This window comes from Schistocerca piceifrons, chromosome 8 (genome assembly GCF_021461385.2).
Source record: "Schistocerca piceifrons isolate TAMUIC-IGC-003096 chromosome 8, iqSchPice1.1, whole genome shotgun sequence".
NCBI lineage: Eukaryota > Metazoa > Arthropoda > Insecta > Orthoptera > Acrididae > Schistocerca > Schistocerca piceifrons.
Genome location: NC_060145.1, coordinates 448,721,472 through 448,738,586, shown reverse-complemented (window position 1 = coordinate 448,738,586; position 17,115 = coordinate 448,721,472).

Below are 17,115 nucleotides of genomic sequence, written 5' to 3'. Positions count from 1 at the left end.
CGTACACGACGACAGAATTAGAGGCTCTTGCGGTCGTCTGGGGATTTAGAAAATTTCATTATTATTTATATGGGTCGTAGACTATCGTATATTGCGATCACCAATCATTAACGTTTTTACAAACGTGTAAACTGTTACACCCCAGACTGGCTAGATGGACTCTCGCTCTGCAACAATACCAGTTTAAGATCGTACATGTCTCAGGGCAGCAAAACATTATTGCTGACGCTCTATCAAGGTCACCGCAGGGTTTAACAAAAGAGATTGAAGTAAATAATTCCTCAGAATTCCCTGTATTGCTGCTGCAGGAAAATCCATTTAAGACGTACTACGTCAATTTGTGTGTGCATATGGCCCAGTTACAGAAAAAAGATGCTCAATGGGGAAGTGTCATTCAAAGGTTACAACAGCAACCTTCGGATCAGATGGCAAATTATTACAAGCTGGTAAATGGCGTATTTTTCCGCTGTGGAAGGCCAAACAAAGTCCGTTGGTGTGTTTGTATACCTGAGGCGCAAATAGAGAAACTTGTATGGTTCACTCATTTAACCTGGGGACATTTCGGTGCGACAAAATGTGCAGACAAGATAAGTAGGTACTGTTATTTTCCCAACATGAAGCGCAGAGTGCATGAGGTCTTAAAGAGATGCATAATCTGTCAAAAAACAAAGCCGGATTCGAAAGGGACTAAGCATCCATTATGCTCTATATTAGTACAAAAACCAAAAGAATTAATTTCGTGCGATCTGTGTGGACCGTTACCGACGTCAAGAGGTCGTGTTAAATATGTGTTGGCATTTCTCGATGTGTGTACGAAATATGTGAAGCTATACCCGATAAAGGCGGCTACAGCCAAAGTAATTGTATTAAGATTGATAAGGGATTATCTTCCACATGTGGGTACACCTAAGGCGATCATAACAGACAATGCTAAAATATTCACGGGACTCCGATGGAAGCAGACTTTGTCTCAAATCGGTGTGAAACACATACTAACATCATTTTACCACCCACAAGGCAATTTGGTTGAGAGGATTTTTAGAGAATTCAATCGATTTATGAGGACGTATTGCCATAATAAGCAAACTGCGTGGGCAAATTATGTGGAAGAGTTTGAGCAAATATACAATAACATGCCCCACTCCTCAACGGGATATACACCTCGTGAATTGATGTTCGAAACAAAAGAGGAAAACTTCTGGACTGACCATATCCCCAAAACTCAGGAAACTGAGATGCCTTGGGAAGAAAAAATAAGACAAGCTATTATAAATATGACGAAAAAGGCTGATCAAAGAAATCAACGATCTGACAAATTAATCAAAAGGGTACAGACATACCATGTCGGAGAGAAGGTACTAGTTAAACGACATACCAAATCATCCGTAATAAAGGAAAGTATCAAGAAATGGGAGTTACTATATACTGGACCATACATTATCCTACAAATTCAGAATCCGGGGGCTTATCTGTTAGCATACCCGGGATCGAACAAAATAAAAGGGTTATTTTCTCATAACGACTTAAAAAAGTATAATGAAGATTAGAAGATAGTGAGGAATGGTGTTCCGAGTGACAGAAATGAACGCTCGTAAAAAACATAATAATAAACTGTGTGTGTGTAGTGATAGAAACCTTTAAATTGAAATAGTTAATCAGTGACATAGAGTATAGAAATAGTGACTAACTATTAATATCAAGTGTTGTAAAGAAGATAGTGGAGATAGGCTTCAGCTGTGGTTTGGGTGAACATAGAACTTTAGCATTGCTAATGTCATTAAGAATGATTAAAGATCTAACTGACCGTCAAGAAGAATGAAATGTTTCCCGTAAATGACGTTGAATAATCAAAAGAGGTTCCGAGTGAATATTCATATATAATCTCATGTGAACGCTGAGATGTGTAAACGAGTGAAGGGATGTGTTGTGGCAGTGAATTGTGAGTGACGGTAAACGCCGCAAAGATAATTTCCCGCGCAAAATAGTTGACGTCGGCGCGAGAATTAAAATCGATATAGACGACACAGATATGCTTTGTAAGAGACTCGCACCAAACGCGAGGATAAACTGATTCATGTTGAACTCTAAAAGGAATAGGTGTTATAATTAGAAGTTAAGAGTTTTTAATTTATTAATGAATGATTAAAGAAAGTAATATTCATAGATTCAGTAGTAATTTAATGGTTCGTGTTCGTTTGGAAATTTTGTGTGAAAAATCCATTTCCATATACGAGCATGGATGAACACCGTATGAATCAGAGAGTAAATGAAAGAAGTGAATCCGCATTCCGCAATGCTAATAAATTTTACATTTCAGCACTCAAGCGTAAAAATATATGTATTTATAATAAAAAGTTTTGAGTATAGCTAAATTATATGACTTATCAAGGAAATTTGGATGATGTCTTGGTATAAAATGAACTACACTTTCCATTATTCGATGATTTGAATCCAAAATCTATAGTAAGTTACATGAATCCTTTAAATTACGAGGAACAAATCAGTGATAGAAAATGTGTTAGAACTTTTGGACTTATAAGCACAAGTGGGGAGGCAAAGTCAAAAGGTGTATTCAAACGAGAGTAAATCGGATGATGCTTTTGGCAACATCATTAAGTAATGGTTGAATTCCTTGAAGTACGTCGTAACAAAAAGGATCCATGAAGCCATAAGGATTTTGCTTTCAAAAAGGAGAATCTTGGACGGTGCAACCTAATCAGTTCTCTTACAGGAAGAGTTTCCCTTTTGGTCATTGCTAATTCTTTTGGAATGAATGTTGAATGTGAATTCGAGTATCCCTGTCCCTTCTACTCTTCCCATTGTGGGCCGCGTAGAAGATCAACTCCAAAGGGGGCCGCGTAGAAGACCGACTACAAATGTGGACGTCGGGGACATGCAAGACCCGGGGGAGTTTACCACCGCAAGATATTGTACTAGGAACAAGATTGTAAAACGAGAATTCACGTTATTCATTGTAAAACGTTTTGTTTTGCTAGAGGCACAAACCACTCTTCTCCAAATCGTGATACAAATTGATCCCTGTTTTTCCTTTAGAGATGAATTTCAAAATTATTTTTGTTCTTCTATAGGCTTTCCTATCTTCTATGTACCGTAGGCTGGGGGTCTAGGCTTAAGAGGTTTTCCAAGGTTTCCCTGCTTAAGAAAGTTCCCGAATGGGTAGACCCTGATAACAGTTTCATGAAAGATAATCTTCCTTGGATGTGCACAGCAAACATAACACCTAGATGCACGTAAAAGCAATACAGCCGCGGTACCTGTCTCTTCATTTCTTCTGTCTTCAACATTTCTTTTCTTCGTCTGTCGCAAACATAATATTCTTTTCCAGTCGGAGGACTGACAATCATCACTTCCGGGCTATCCACGATAATAGATAGCTCGCGAAGTGTGTTCGGTAAATAAAAATTGAGCTCACAAACTTCGCTCGCTGCGAGGGGCATTGTAATCTCCCCACGGAAAATTACCCTCTACCACGCAATAATTAATAATGGTCAATCAAATCATCCACATTTATTAACGTTTGAAAAGTATCTGATCAGATTTTCTAGTAATATATGCGCCGACAGCTCGTCGACGCCAAGGTATTTTTCTAGTACGTTTATTCTTTGGAACAACAGAGGTATAGATATGTATGCTTCATGGTTATTATAGTGGGAGAAAGGAACAGCTTCGGAAGTATCGGTTGGAAGATTGGCTCAAATGGCTCTGAGCACTATGCGACTTAACTTCTGAGGTCATCAGTCGCCTAGAACTTAGAACTAACTAAACCTAACTAACCTAAGGACATCACACACATCCATGCCCGAGGCAGGATTCGAACCTGCGACCGTAGTGGTCACGCGGTTCCAGACTGAAGCGCCTTTAACCGCACGGCCACACCGGCCGGCGGTTGGAAGATTGCTAAAGGAGATTTATATACTCTTTTTCGCGCTAAAGCGAGCTAGGAAAGTTGGTGCCGCTAGCGTGATAGAAAAAGAGAAAGAAAAACCTGTAAAAGAAAATTACATGAGACTTGGAACCAACAGAAAACGGAACATGTACGGAAATGGATTCAATATACAATTTTCCTCAGAAATAAGGTTTGTGACCATTTTATTCTAGAGTGAATGACGAATGAGTTCTCTGTCTGAACCATTGATGATTGTCTGGACCCTGTAATTAATTGGAAAGTTTCAGCTGTGACGAAGAGAGCCTGCAATCTCTGAGTTTTTTGAAATCGTCCAAAAAGGCTTCGTCCACATCTGAAATTTTAGATCTGTCGTAAACTGAACGAATTGTTCAAACGATCGATTTTCCCAACTGAATGCAGCGCTTAATAATAATAACAAATGTAAAGATCTTTTCTAGCAAGCCAGCCGCTGAATATTAAGACGAAGGGCTCCACCAGAGATTCTACTAGGCTGATTTCACGTAAATAATATATTTAAACTGTACACAGATAAAGGACAGAGAGAGAGAGAGAGAGAGAGAGAGAGAGAGAGTGAGAGAATCCTCCATTAGCATAATTGTTTCTCTGTCTTTTCACGGATCAGCCTAACTAGAAAACACGAAGCCCTGACTTTATTGTACCGATTTATGCGTGAGAGGGAAAGAGCGATAAAGGCGACAAATACACTTCTGCACAGACAAAACATTACACCAAGTTAGCGGCAAGCTGCATTCACATAGACTTTCATCATTTACAAAAGCAGAGTAGAATTCATTATACACTGTTTGACGCTTCTGCAGAAAATTATTCATGATGAATGTCAACAGGGTGACGAGATGACCAACTATTGAGTGACTCTTTTGGAACCCACACTGAGCATTAGTGGTAAGATGGTGTGACTCCAGCCACCACAGTAATCGACCATTTATAATGCGCTCCATCAACTTACAAACGATGATGGCAAAGGAAATTGGACGATAGCTGGAAGGAAGAAATTTATCTTTAACAGGATTAGGTAAGGGAACAACAATAGTTTCATGCCAAAGTGTGGGAAATACACCGTCAGTCCTAAAACGGTTGTAGATATTGGGGAGAAAGCATTTTCCCACAGGAGGAAGATTCTGCAGCGTGAGAACATGGATTGTATCGGTCCCAGGATCAGAAGTCCTGGATGAGGAGAGAGATGTTTGAGCTCCCTCATAGTAAAAGGACTATTGTAGCATTCTCAATTCAAAGAGAGAAGAGAGATTGCATGAGCCTTGTCTGCCTGTTTCCGAGGAAGGATGGCAGGATGGTAGTGAGTGGAGCTTGAAACCTCTGCAAAGTACCGGCCCAAAGCGTTGGAAACATCTACAGGTTCCCGCCACAGTCAGACAAGGAATTGGGGAGTGGGTGGTAGTCCCGGAAAGCCGGTGCAGGCCACCGCAAACGAGAGAGGACAGAGTAAAGATGTTGAACGAGTTGGTGAAGGAAACCCAGCACGCTTTCTTGCTTTCCTTGATAGTGCGACGGCACTGCGCACATAGTTGCTTGTAGCGGATGCAGTTCGTTAACGTAGGATGACAGTGAAAGACACGAAGCGCACGTCGTCGGGCACAAATTGCACTGCTCACACACGTGATTTTACGTAACAACATACACGTAGTCAGCATCGCTGAAACCTGGCTAACAGACAGACAACAATGCAACATACCGAAATAAGTTTTTTTCCGAAAAGACAGGCAGTAGAGGCAGAGTTCCACTGTATGTGCCTAGCACGATAGCCACAACCGAAATCGCTCACCCAGTACAGCTTCGAGATACAGAGATTGTCATGATCAAGCTTAAAGGGCAGTAACAATAGTATGCCTATACAATCCACCAGACAACCTCCTCCCGATCTGTGTATTACAATACCTCATGTCGTAAGAGAGATTTACCCTACTAGCCGACCTAAATGCACTGCATGAGAAGCTAGGTGACTACAGCACAAATCAAAATGGACAAATCCTCTTTGACCTCCTGACAATGGAACCAGTAGACCGCCTACCTATATACCAGCCCACACTTACTGGCCACCGAGGAACGTCAGCGCCCAATCATGTCTTCTATAGTCCTGCCATGAGTGATGGTTTGTTGGTTGGTTTAAGGGCGGGAGAAGGGACCAAAGTACGAGCTCATCGGTCCCTTGTTCCTAATAAAACAATGCCGCAAGGGTGAGAAGAAAACGGACAAAATATATAACGTAAAACGGAAATAAAGGAAAAGCCACAAAAATGAAGAGAAGCCAATGAGTACTAGAAGGAACGAAAGAGGACAATAAAACAAGATAGTGACGCTAGAAACAGAAGGAAGTAAAACATGAAAGCAGATTACAGTGGCTGGCCAACCACGAGAATAAAAAGGGAAAGCCAGCCACTCTGCAACGCATTAAAACCTCCATCCTCAAAGCACTAGGGTGGAGGACACAGGGGGACAAAGGATATGCGCTAAAACCTACACTCTCACGAATAAAATGTAAAACTAAAGCTGCTGTGGAGGCATTGTCACTCAAAACCGAACGCAGGGTACTGGGTAAGTTAAAAGTCTGCCACAGAGCAGCTAAAAGTGGCAGTCCAGCAAGAGTTGGACGACTGATTTGGGAGCCACAGCGACATTGAGGGGTGTCCTCGCGATGGACTAGGTAACTATGTGTTAGCCACGTATGGCCAATGCGGAGCCAGCAGAGGACAACTGATTCCCTACAACAGACCTGCATGAAAGACTTCATACTTTCCTTAATGACACGCAGTTTGTTGTGCATGCTGTTATGCCATCCCATCTCCCAAAGCCGGAAAACCCTGTGGTGTAAGAAAGAGAGAAGGTCAGCTTCAGAGATGCCTCTCTCCAGAAGCGGTTTCCGCTTCGCCTGTTTGGCCAGCCTGTCGGCAAGTTCGTTCCCGGGGATTCCGATGTGTCCTGGGGTCCACACAAACACCACGGCGTGGTGGGAGTGTTCCAGGACATAGATGGACTCCTGAATGGACACTACCAGAGGGTGGCGAGGGTAGCACTGGTCGATAGCTTGTATGCTGCTCAATGAGTCAGTACACAGGAGAAATGACTCACGAGGGCATCAGCAGTTATACTCAGGAGCACGAGATATGGCTGCCAGCTCTGCAGTGGAAACACTGCAGCCAACCAGCAAGGAATGCTGCTCAATATGTCCTCCATGAACATGTGCAAAGCCTACGTGACCATTAAGCATTGAGCCATTGGTGTGAACTACTTCAGAGCCCCGGAACATGTCAAGAATCGAGAGGAAGTGACAGAGGAGAGCAGCAGGATTAACGGAGTCCTTACGGCCATGCAAAAGGTCCAGACGAAGCTGCGGCCGAGGCGTTCACCATGGAGTAGTATGTGAACGGACCGCAAGCAGAGGTGGTAAGGGGAAGGACTCCAGTTCGGAGAGCAGGGACCACACGCGAACCACAATTGTTAGCCCCGATCCGGGCCGCCGATGTGGGAGATGGACTGCCGCGGGCGGGAAAAGGAGACGGTAATTCAGATGCTCAGGGGAACAATGAATGTGTGCTGCATAACTGATGAGCAGTTGTGCACCTCTGATCTGCAGTGGAGAGACACCAGCCTCCACCAGTACACTGGTCACCAGACTCGTCCTAAAAGCTCCTGTCGCTAATCAAACCCCACAGGGTCGAAGTAAATGCAATGCTGAAGGCACTGCCAAATCATAAACCGCACACCCATAGTCAATTCGGGATTGGACAAGGGATCTATAGAGCTGCACCCAAATTGGTGTTGCTCAAGCAACAGAGAGCATTGAGGTGCTGCCAGCACTTCTGCTTAAGCTGACGAAGGTGAGGGAGCGAAATATCGAGCGTCGAAAACCAGTGCTAAGAATTGATATGTCTCCACTACAGTGAGTGGATCGTCATTAAGATAAAGTGTGGGTTCCGGATGAACGGTATGACACCGACAGAAGTGCATGACACACGACTTTGCGGCTGAAAACTGGAAGCCGTGGGCTAGAACCCATGACTGCGCCTTGTGGATGGCTCCCTGGAGACGCCGATCAGCAACAATAGTACTGTAGCAGCAGTACGAAATGCAGAAGTCATCTGCATACAGAGAGGGTGAGACAGAGGGCCCGACAGCTGCTGCTAGACCGTTAATTGCCACTAAAAATAGAGACACACTCAATACAGAGCCCTGCGGGATTCCGTTCTACTGGATATGGATGGAACTATGGGAGTCATCAACTTGGAGACGGAAAGTATGCAGTGACGGGAAGTTTTAGATAAAAATCGGGAGTGGTCCCCGGAGATCCCACTCATACAATGTGGCAAGGATATGACATCGCCAAGTCGTGTCGTATGCTTTACGCAAGTCAACAAAAGACAGCAATCAGGTGTTGCTGTCTGGAAAAGGCTGTTTGGATAGCAGGCTCGATGGACACAAGATTATCAGTGACAGAGCGACTCTGGCGGAAGACGCCCTGACATGGAGCCAGCAAGCCACGTGACTGCAGGACCCAACCCAACCGCCGACATACCATATGTTCCAGCAGCTTACCAAGACATTAGTGAGGCTGATGGGCCGATAGCTATCCACATCAAGCTGTTTTTTACCGGCTTTGAGCACCAGAATGATTGTGCTCTCCCGCCATTGCGATGGTAAGACGCCATGCACCAGATCCAGTTGAACAAGACGAGAAGATGTCGCTTGTAGTCAGATGAGAGATGTTTAATCATCTGGCTGTGGATGCGATCAGGCCCAGGAGCTGTGTCGGGGCAATGTGCAAGGGCACTGACGAGCTCCCACTCTGTAAATGGGGCGTTATAGGATTCACTGCAGCGTGTAGTGAATGAGAGGATGTTCCTTTCCAGCTGCCATTCGAGTGTGCAAAAGGCTGGGGGGTAATTCTCCGATGCAGGGGCTCGAGCAAAGTGCTCGGCAATAGCGTTTGCGTTGGTACATAACTCGCCATTTATGGTAACACCAGACAGCTGTTGGGGCCTGGTTTGATCTTTGCCCGGACTTGGGGAGGTGACGTGTGGCACCCAATGGTGGAGACGTATCTCTCCCAACACTCCTTCTTCCATTGCTTGATAATGTAGCGAACACAGGCACAGAGCCATTTAAAGGCTATGAGGTGCTCCAGGGAAGGGTGCCGCTTATGCTGCTGTAGAGACTGCCGAAGCTCCTTAATTGCATTAGCGACTTCCGGCGACCACCAAGGGACTGCCTTATGCCTCAGGCACCCTAAACAGCGAGGGATCGCATTTTCTGCAGCAGAAACAATTGTGCTAGTCACCTGCACAACCATCACATCGATGTTACCATGTGGAGGAGATTCAGCAGTGACAGCAGAGGTGTAAGTTCCCCAGTCCGCCTTGTTTTGGGCAGGCATCCGTGTGCCTGATGCTGGGGCAGTGACAGGAAGATGGGGAAGTGGTCACTACCACACAGGTCATCATGTGCTCTCCAGTGGATAGATGGGAGAAGTCCTGAGCTGCAAATTGATAAATCAATGGCCAAGTAAATACCACGAGCCACATTGAAATGTGGGGAGGCCCCAGTATTTAAGAGGCAGAGGTCGAATTGCGACAGAAAAGTTTCGACATCTCTGCCTCGGCCACGAAGCATGGTACCTCCCCACAAGGGGTTATGGACATTAAGATCTCCCAGAAGTAGGAAAGGTTTAGGGAGTTGATCAATCATTACAGCTAATACATTCAGGGGTACTGCACCATCTGGAGGAAGATATACATTGCACAGTTATTTCCTGTGTCGTCCTTATTCTCACAGCCACAGCTTCAAGAGGGGTTTGAAGGGGCACATGTTCACTACAGACTGAGTTTAGGACATAAATGCAAACTCTACCTGATATTCAATTATAGTCGCTACGGTTCCTGTAATATCCCTTATAGCCACGGAGGGCAGGGGTCCACATTTCTGGGAACCAGGTTTCCCAGAGGGCAATGCAGGTAGCAGGTGTAAAGCTCAACAGTTGCCATAGCTCAGCCAGGCGGTGGAAAAAACCGCCGCAGTTCCACTGGAGCATGACATCGTGAGACTAGGAAGGCACGGAACATTCAGTGAGGCAGTTTACGCCTCAGAGTCACCTGCTGCCACGGATTTATTGCCTGAGTAGTCTAACTATATTCACTGTGTCTGAGGGTCTGGCGAGATCTAGGTCCTCAACGAACGCCAAAATCTCCACCCCATCCTCAGCCTCAGAGCTTGTAGGTAGCGATTGTATGGGTGCCACCGCTATTTCCTTGGTCTTAGGTGTTTTCTTTTTGGATTTCTCTCACTGCTCCTTGGGTTTCCCTGGCTCGGAGGACTTCACTGGCTCCGTCTCTGGGACTGAGGATGAGCGTGAAGCCGTACGACCAGCTGCTTGTGGGCTCTTCAGCCACTGTCAGGTGTCGTCTTTCCCACTAGAAGAAACCTGGGAAGGGAGTGACCCAAGGGACCCTTCCCAGCGAGAGAAGCTGAAGAAGACGTACGCTTCTACAGCTTAGAAGTGGGGATGGACATCCCCAATGTTTGGGGGGGGGGATTGCTCTCGAAGTAGAAAGTGCAGGAGCAACAGGGAGGGAAATGCCCCCCACCATCAAGAGGGCAGGTGTAGTCTTCCGGCTCTGAGAGGTGACCTGGGTTGCCAGAGCTGATGGTGCCAGAACTGGTGTAGCAGCGGCGTTAAGACAATGTTATACGCACAGGATGCAGGCATTCAAATTTTCTCTTAGCCTCAGTGTAGGTCAGTCTGTCCAGGATTTTGTGCTCCACGATTTTCCTTTCTTTCTGGAGAATCATGCAGTGAGGCGAACAAGGCAAATAGTGCTCTCCACAGTTCACACAGATGGGAGGCGGGGCACATTGAGTATTGGGATGTGATGGGCGTCTGCAATCTTGGCATGTGACACTGGAAGTACAGTAGGAAGACAAATGGCCAAACTTCCACCACTTAAAGCACCGCATTGGGGGAGGGATATAGGGATTTAAATCACACCGGTAGACCATCACCTCAACCTTCTCTGGCAATGTAACACCCTCAAAGGCCAACATGAAGGCACCGGTGGCAACCTGATTATCCTTCGGACTCTGGTGTAGAGATGGGTCGAATTCGTTCATTCCCGTGAACTACTTCATTCATTTCACTCTTTGTTGTGAAGCGTTCAAATGAAGTAGTTCATTCATGAAGTACGAAAGCCTGGCACAGTTTCCCAATTCGCCGTTCAGCCGCGGCTATGCTCACTTCGCCTCGCTCGTACAATAAAGCTTCGTAATACTTCATAATTTTACCAACAGATGGCCGAACTATGTAGTAACATGCATGCAACGTTTTACGCTCTTACAGCGTTTGAGTTAACTTAAATAGAGCATGGTCAAAGGGGACAAAGGAAAGACAAATGGAGAAGCCTATCACATATAAGGAAGGTATTACATTTAATCTTGCTCGACATTTTCTCATGAAGCGCCCAAAAAAGTCTTTATCTGCAAAGTGAAACCTTATTTGTTGTACTCATGGACTAAAACTACGGCCACCAACGAAATGCAGTCCAATTTTATGTTCCTTTTAAAATTCAATCCAAAATAGAATGAGTATGTTTACCACTGTCACAAAGTCTATACAACGACGTTAAGTAATTATTCATAAGTTTTCCTGTACATTTTATTTTTGTTGAGAATAATAACCCTCCAAATTCAAAACGTATACTGTGTAACCTCCCCACCGCAATTTTAAAAGAAAGAAAATTGACAATACTTAATAGAAATGGGGGCCAAGTGTAACCTCCCTACAAAAATTTTAAAAGAAAAGGACGATACTAATTAGAAATGCTAATGGACATTGCGCTAATTGTAACCTCGCCCACAATGAGAGGTATTGAAAATGGCAACAAAAATGTGAAATTCGCAATCTGACTCAAATATAAATTCCTGATGAAAAATTAAAGTCCATTCAGTGATAAGAAAATTCAATTAAACCGAAATATCGGTCTTTGGCCCTGTGTAAAACAATCAGAATTAAAGTCTTACCTCAGAATAAATGGATGTCACATATCTGCTCTTGTTGTTGCGCACCGCTTGGAGGAACTGCATTGCAAATAATAATATTCTCTTTTTTTGTGATTTTAGTGGAATTTTTCTTCAAAAGAAGTGGAATGAAATGGGAAGTGCAACGAAATCTTGAGTTCAATAAAAATTAAATTTTTTGAGAAAATGCTTTTGAAATAAAAAATTATTATTGGGAGACTTGTTGGAGAATAATTACAATAAATAAAATTTTTCATTATCTAATGATTATATTAATTAACAGTATACCTTATTCCTCATCTTGACCAGTGTTGCCGACCGCCTACATCACACAACCGCACTGGGCTGCTACTACTGACCGACCGCTCTGCATGACGACTATTAGCGTACTGCTCTCAACTAGACAGAGCTACAGACTCGCAACGACTGAACTGACAGACTCGCAACGACTGACTTGACCGACTCGCAACGACAGACTACTGCTACTAACAGACTCGCAACGCTCGCGCGGTCAAGCGCAAACTCTCTGGTCACAGATGCTACAATGCCTCGCCATCGCTGCTATGTTACATACGTGTTTCATAACCCTCCACTGGGGCGGCAAAAATTTGGCAGCGATGGTGAGTCATTTGGACTTGCCAAGCGCGGCAAAATTTTTCTTTAATTAACAAAATTCTACAACTTACAGAGTATTTAAATGTTGTGCACACGCACTAAGTACAAAATATATCAGACAAAGACAAAATGTGAGTACAAAACATAGTAGCAAATCAGAAAAGTATATATAAATTATTTGACAGATAAAGTGCACAGGCACTGAAAAAATTCTTTAGCATATTCAGAACAAATAAACAGACTGGCAAAAAATATTATGTTGACAAGTGACATAAGTGTACTCGCATTGGAGTTCAGCGAATCGAAAAATGTATAACCTATGAACTATGTGGCAAGAATCAGGATAGGAAAGGGAAGGATTGCATCATGGTTGTAGCACTTTAGATTGCACACAGCTGCTCTGAAAGTCCATATCTTTCCACAGAAGTACAACACCAAGTGACACAACTTGAAGTTCTTTTCCCATCAGAATTTATCAGTGTAGCCAAGACACTGAACTGTCGTAGTAATGTTCCATGTTTTCATTTTGGCAGTACATTAGGTACACCAAACAGTAGGACCATAATAATGTCTTCATCGCTCATGGTGGTGGACAGCATGTCGTGTCAACACCACACTCTTACAAGGCACACCAACGTAGAATTAGTGCAAAACCAAAGATAGTGCTCCATGATCACTAGGATAAACAGGACAAATGGACATTGCAGTAATTCAGGGTAGTTAGCTTATGAGGAGAAGGACATTATGTCACATAATATTGACAATTACAGACTTAATTAGTAGTTTGTGGCATTCATAGCCCAGTTATTGAACATTTCTGTACCAAGTATGTAGTATTACAGAAAAATGTTCATTAATTGTTGTACATAGAATCAGTAGCCTTCTTTTCCTGGTTACAAAGCATTATGAAATAATCGCATTCTTTTCAGTTACAGAGTATAATTAAGAATCATTAACCTTCTCCTAATTACAGTTAATTAATCATTTGTCATTCCAATAATCATTAGCCTTTTCCTAATTACAGTTAATTAATCATTTGTCATTAATTGATCATTTGTCTAATTACAGTTAATTAATCATTTGTATAATTACAGTTAATTAATCATTTGTCGTTAATTAATCATTTGTCTAATTACAGTTAATTAATTGATCATTTGTCATTTCAATATAGTAAGAATTATTAGCCTTAATTAATTACAAAGCATTATTAAACAGTACCATAGTTAATTAATTATGTGTCATTCCAATCTATTAAGAATCATTAGTCTTTTCCTAATTATAAAGCATTATGAAACAGTCACATTCATTTCCAACAACAAAGTATCAACATTGGAAACAAGAGCTAATTAATGGCATAATTAATAACAATTCGTGGAGTGACATTAATTATTGGCACTCAGTGGCCAGCAAGTATTGAATAAAATCATCATTCAGTATTATTCAGATTATTACGAAGCCATTATTAAAAATCAGTTAATTACAGTCATAGCATTAATAATCATGGGCATTACAAGTACTCATTACAATAAACAGTGTTCCTCATTCAGTAGTATTCAGATCATTACAAAGGCATTATTAAAATCAGTTAATTACAGTCAAATCATTAGTAATCACAAGCATTATAAGTAGTATCATTACAACAAACAGTGGCAGTTATTAGCTAGTGACAAAGCATTATTTTGAATATAGTCTCATTAAGAGGTCATTAATCAAGTGACATGCTATTCAGAGTTGATCAGTATTATTCAGAATTATCATAAACTAGTGACATTATGTGGGACTGGTAATACATTTTTTTTTTTTTTGTTAGCAATGCATTGCGTTGGGATCGATAATTAATTGCTGAGGCATAATACTTTTTGCTTTTGACCTATTGCTGCAAATGAGGATAGGTAACGTCATTCGTCATGAGTCAGCTGTAGCAAGATTATGTAACAAGGCAGTACATGTGATCACATTTATAAATGATAAACACAAATGGGTAAAAAATATAAAAATGCAAGTACTAGAACAGGTATAATAAGTAACAGGTTTAGTAAGTGTCATGAAGAACTTCTCCTGGAAAAAAAATACAAAAACGGATTATTGACCTGAAAGAAGAAACGCACACTATGCTGAAAAGTAGTGAACTTCGAATTAACAGGTAGTGAAATGTGTATAAAAATGTGTTCCATAGCTGTCCTTTCCAAAACTTTCCGTCATCCTACTATGCAATATAACACCTGCTGTCAAAACAAACTGCAACAAATACTTAAATAACTACATAGCATAAACATAACTTCAACATTATCCTCATCTGTAAAGAAAAAAAACTTAATTATCCATATCATCATAACTTCACCATTATCATCACCTGTAAAGAAAAACTTCATTATTCATAATACCATATCCTTCATCATTATTCATCAGTATTCATTATCATCTGCAAAAAATCACTTCATTACTCATTACATAACTATTCCTTATCTCTAGCATATTTCATCACTAAAACTAAGATGTGTAGTTCAGTCTGACAGCCTGCATCAATCACCTTGTATTCTGAAAGAAAAAATTAGTTAAGACTGCTATTCTTCGATGAGTATAGTATATTCTTGTTAATGTTTGTTAATCCTGATCCATTTACTCTTCCTCATAAAGTTATTGCATCTTCTACCGTTTATTCCGTAGGTGAAATTCCCATTTCTGTTGAATTTATTTCTTACACGCACCATTTCTTACTGAAATTGATGAACAGAGATTAATGTCTTGCATTTAAATCATATACCCACTAAATAATGACTGGTTTATGGTAACATACTTAAGCATACAGCATAACATGACAGAAAACGTAATATGTCAAAGACATTGACAGTGTTCAGATGAAAAAATGTACACAGAATAATACAATGCAGTAGCAAAAAAAAATGTGAAAGTCACGATGTTGAGATGTCATAAGGCAAAAAAATGTCAAAGTCGACTGGTGTGTGTTATATCTTAACTATTTCATAGTGCATACAAACAAAACTGGAGTACAATCATATACACAAAAAAAGTGGAAAATGTGCACGGTCTGATGTGTAACGACAAGAAAAGCGACCTGCTAACCTTACCTTGTCGGGCACTTGCCAAGAAAAAATACGATAATCATCAATAAGTAGTCACATAAATATAATTGCAAAAATAGTCATAAATGTGTAAATTCATCTGGAAAAATATGCACGGTCTGATGTGTAACGACAAGAAGAGCGACCTGCTAACCTTACCTTGCCGGGCACTTGCCAAGAAAAAATACGATAATCATCAATAAGTAGTCACGTGAAATAATTGCATTAGTAAATGGCATCATAGTGTGTTGAATCATACAGTGGTTTCACTCAATAAACGGTTTAATGTTTGATATATGGTGATTGCCTTTCGATTTTCTGGTTCTCAAAGTTTCGACGTGTACAACATTGGGGTGAGGGATGCTGCGAATCCGATATGGACCTGCGTATAGAAGTTCAAATTTACTGCACTTACCTTTTAATTTGCTGGATAAATAGTGTGTACGCACTAATATTTTCTGTCCAACGTGAAAGTCTCGGCGTTTACAAACCTGTTTTTGCTGTCTTCTCCGGCGCTCTGCGGCACGTTTGATGTTCTTCAGCGCAATGTCAATTATTTCGTGGTGTCGTAGGCGACGACTTTTGGGAAATTCTATTAATTCTTTAATTTTGTTCGGTGGTTCAACGTTTTTCAGTATAACAGTCGGAGATAGCATAGTGGATTCATTTGGAATGGAATTAATTACATCTTGGAATGAGAATATGTGTGTGTCCCAATCAATATGTCTTTTGTGGCAGTATATTCTACACAGTTTACCAATTTCCTTCATTAATCTTTCACAGGGGTTCGAAGAAGCGTGGTACTTGGATATATAGATCGGAGAAATGTTTCTAGCTCGTAACATGCGTGTCCATACGCTACTACGAAATTGAGATCCATTGTCAGAAATTACTTTCATTACATGCCCTACATGAGATAGAAAATGTTTTACAAATGCCTTCGAAACAGTTTTAGCAGTAGCTTTGCGTAGTGGAGTGAAAGTAACAAATTTTGAAGTGAGCTCAACAGCGACAAATATGTAGCAAAAACCTCTGTTAGTTCTGGGAATCGGACCAAAAATATCTACTGCGGCCATATGTCTTAATTTAACAGGTATAATGGGATATAATGGAGGAATATGTGAAGTGGTGTCTGATTTAGCTTTCTGGCAAATTTTACAAGACGCTAAAACTCGTCGTATACGTTTTTCCATGTTAGTAAAATAACAGTTCTGTCTCAGTATAAGAAAACATTTTCGTGCTCCGTAATGTGCGTAGCTTAAATGAGTGTACCAAATTAATTTGTTGACCAGTTCGTCAGGAATGCATAATAACCAATTGTTGCTGTCAGGATGAGAGCGGCGAAACAGAATGTCATTGCGTACAGTGTAGTGGTTTCTAATCGTAACATTATTCTTATCTTGCCAAAGGTGTTTCATTTCTTTCCACACATTGTCTTTATTTTGTTCT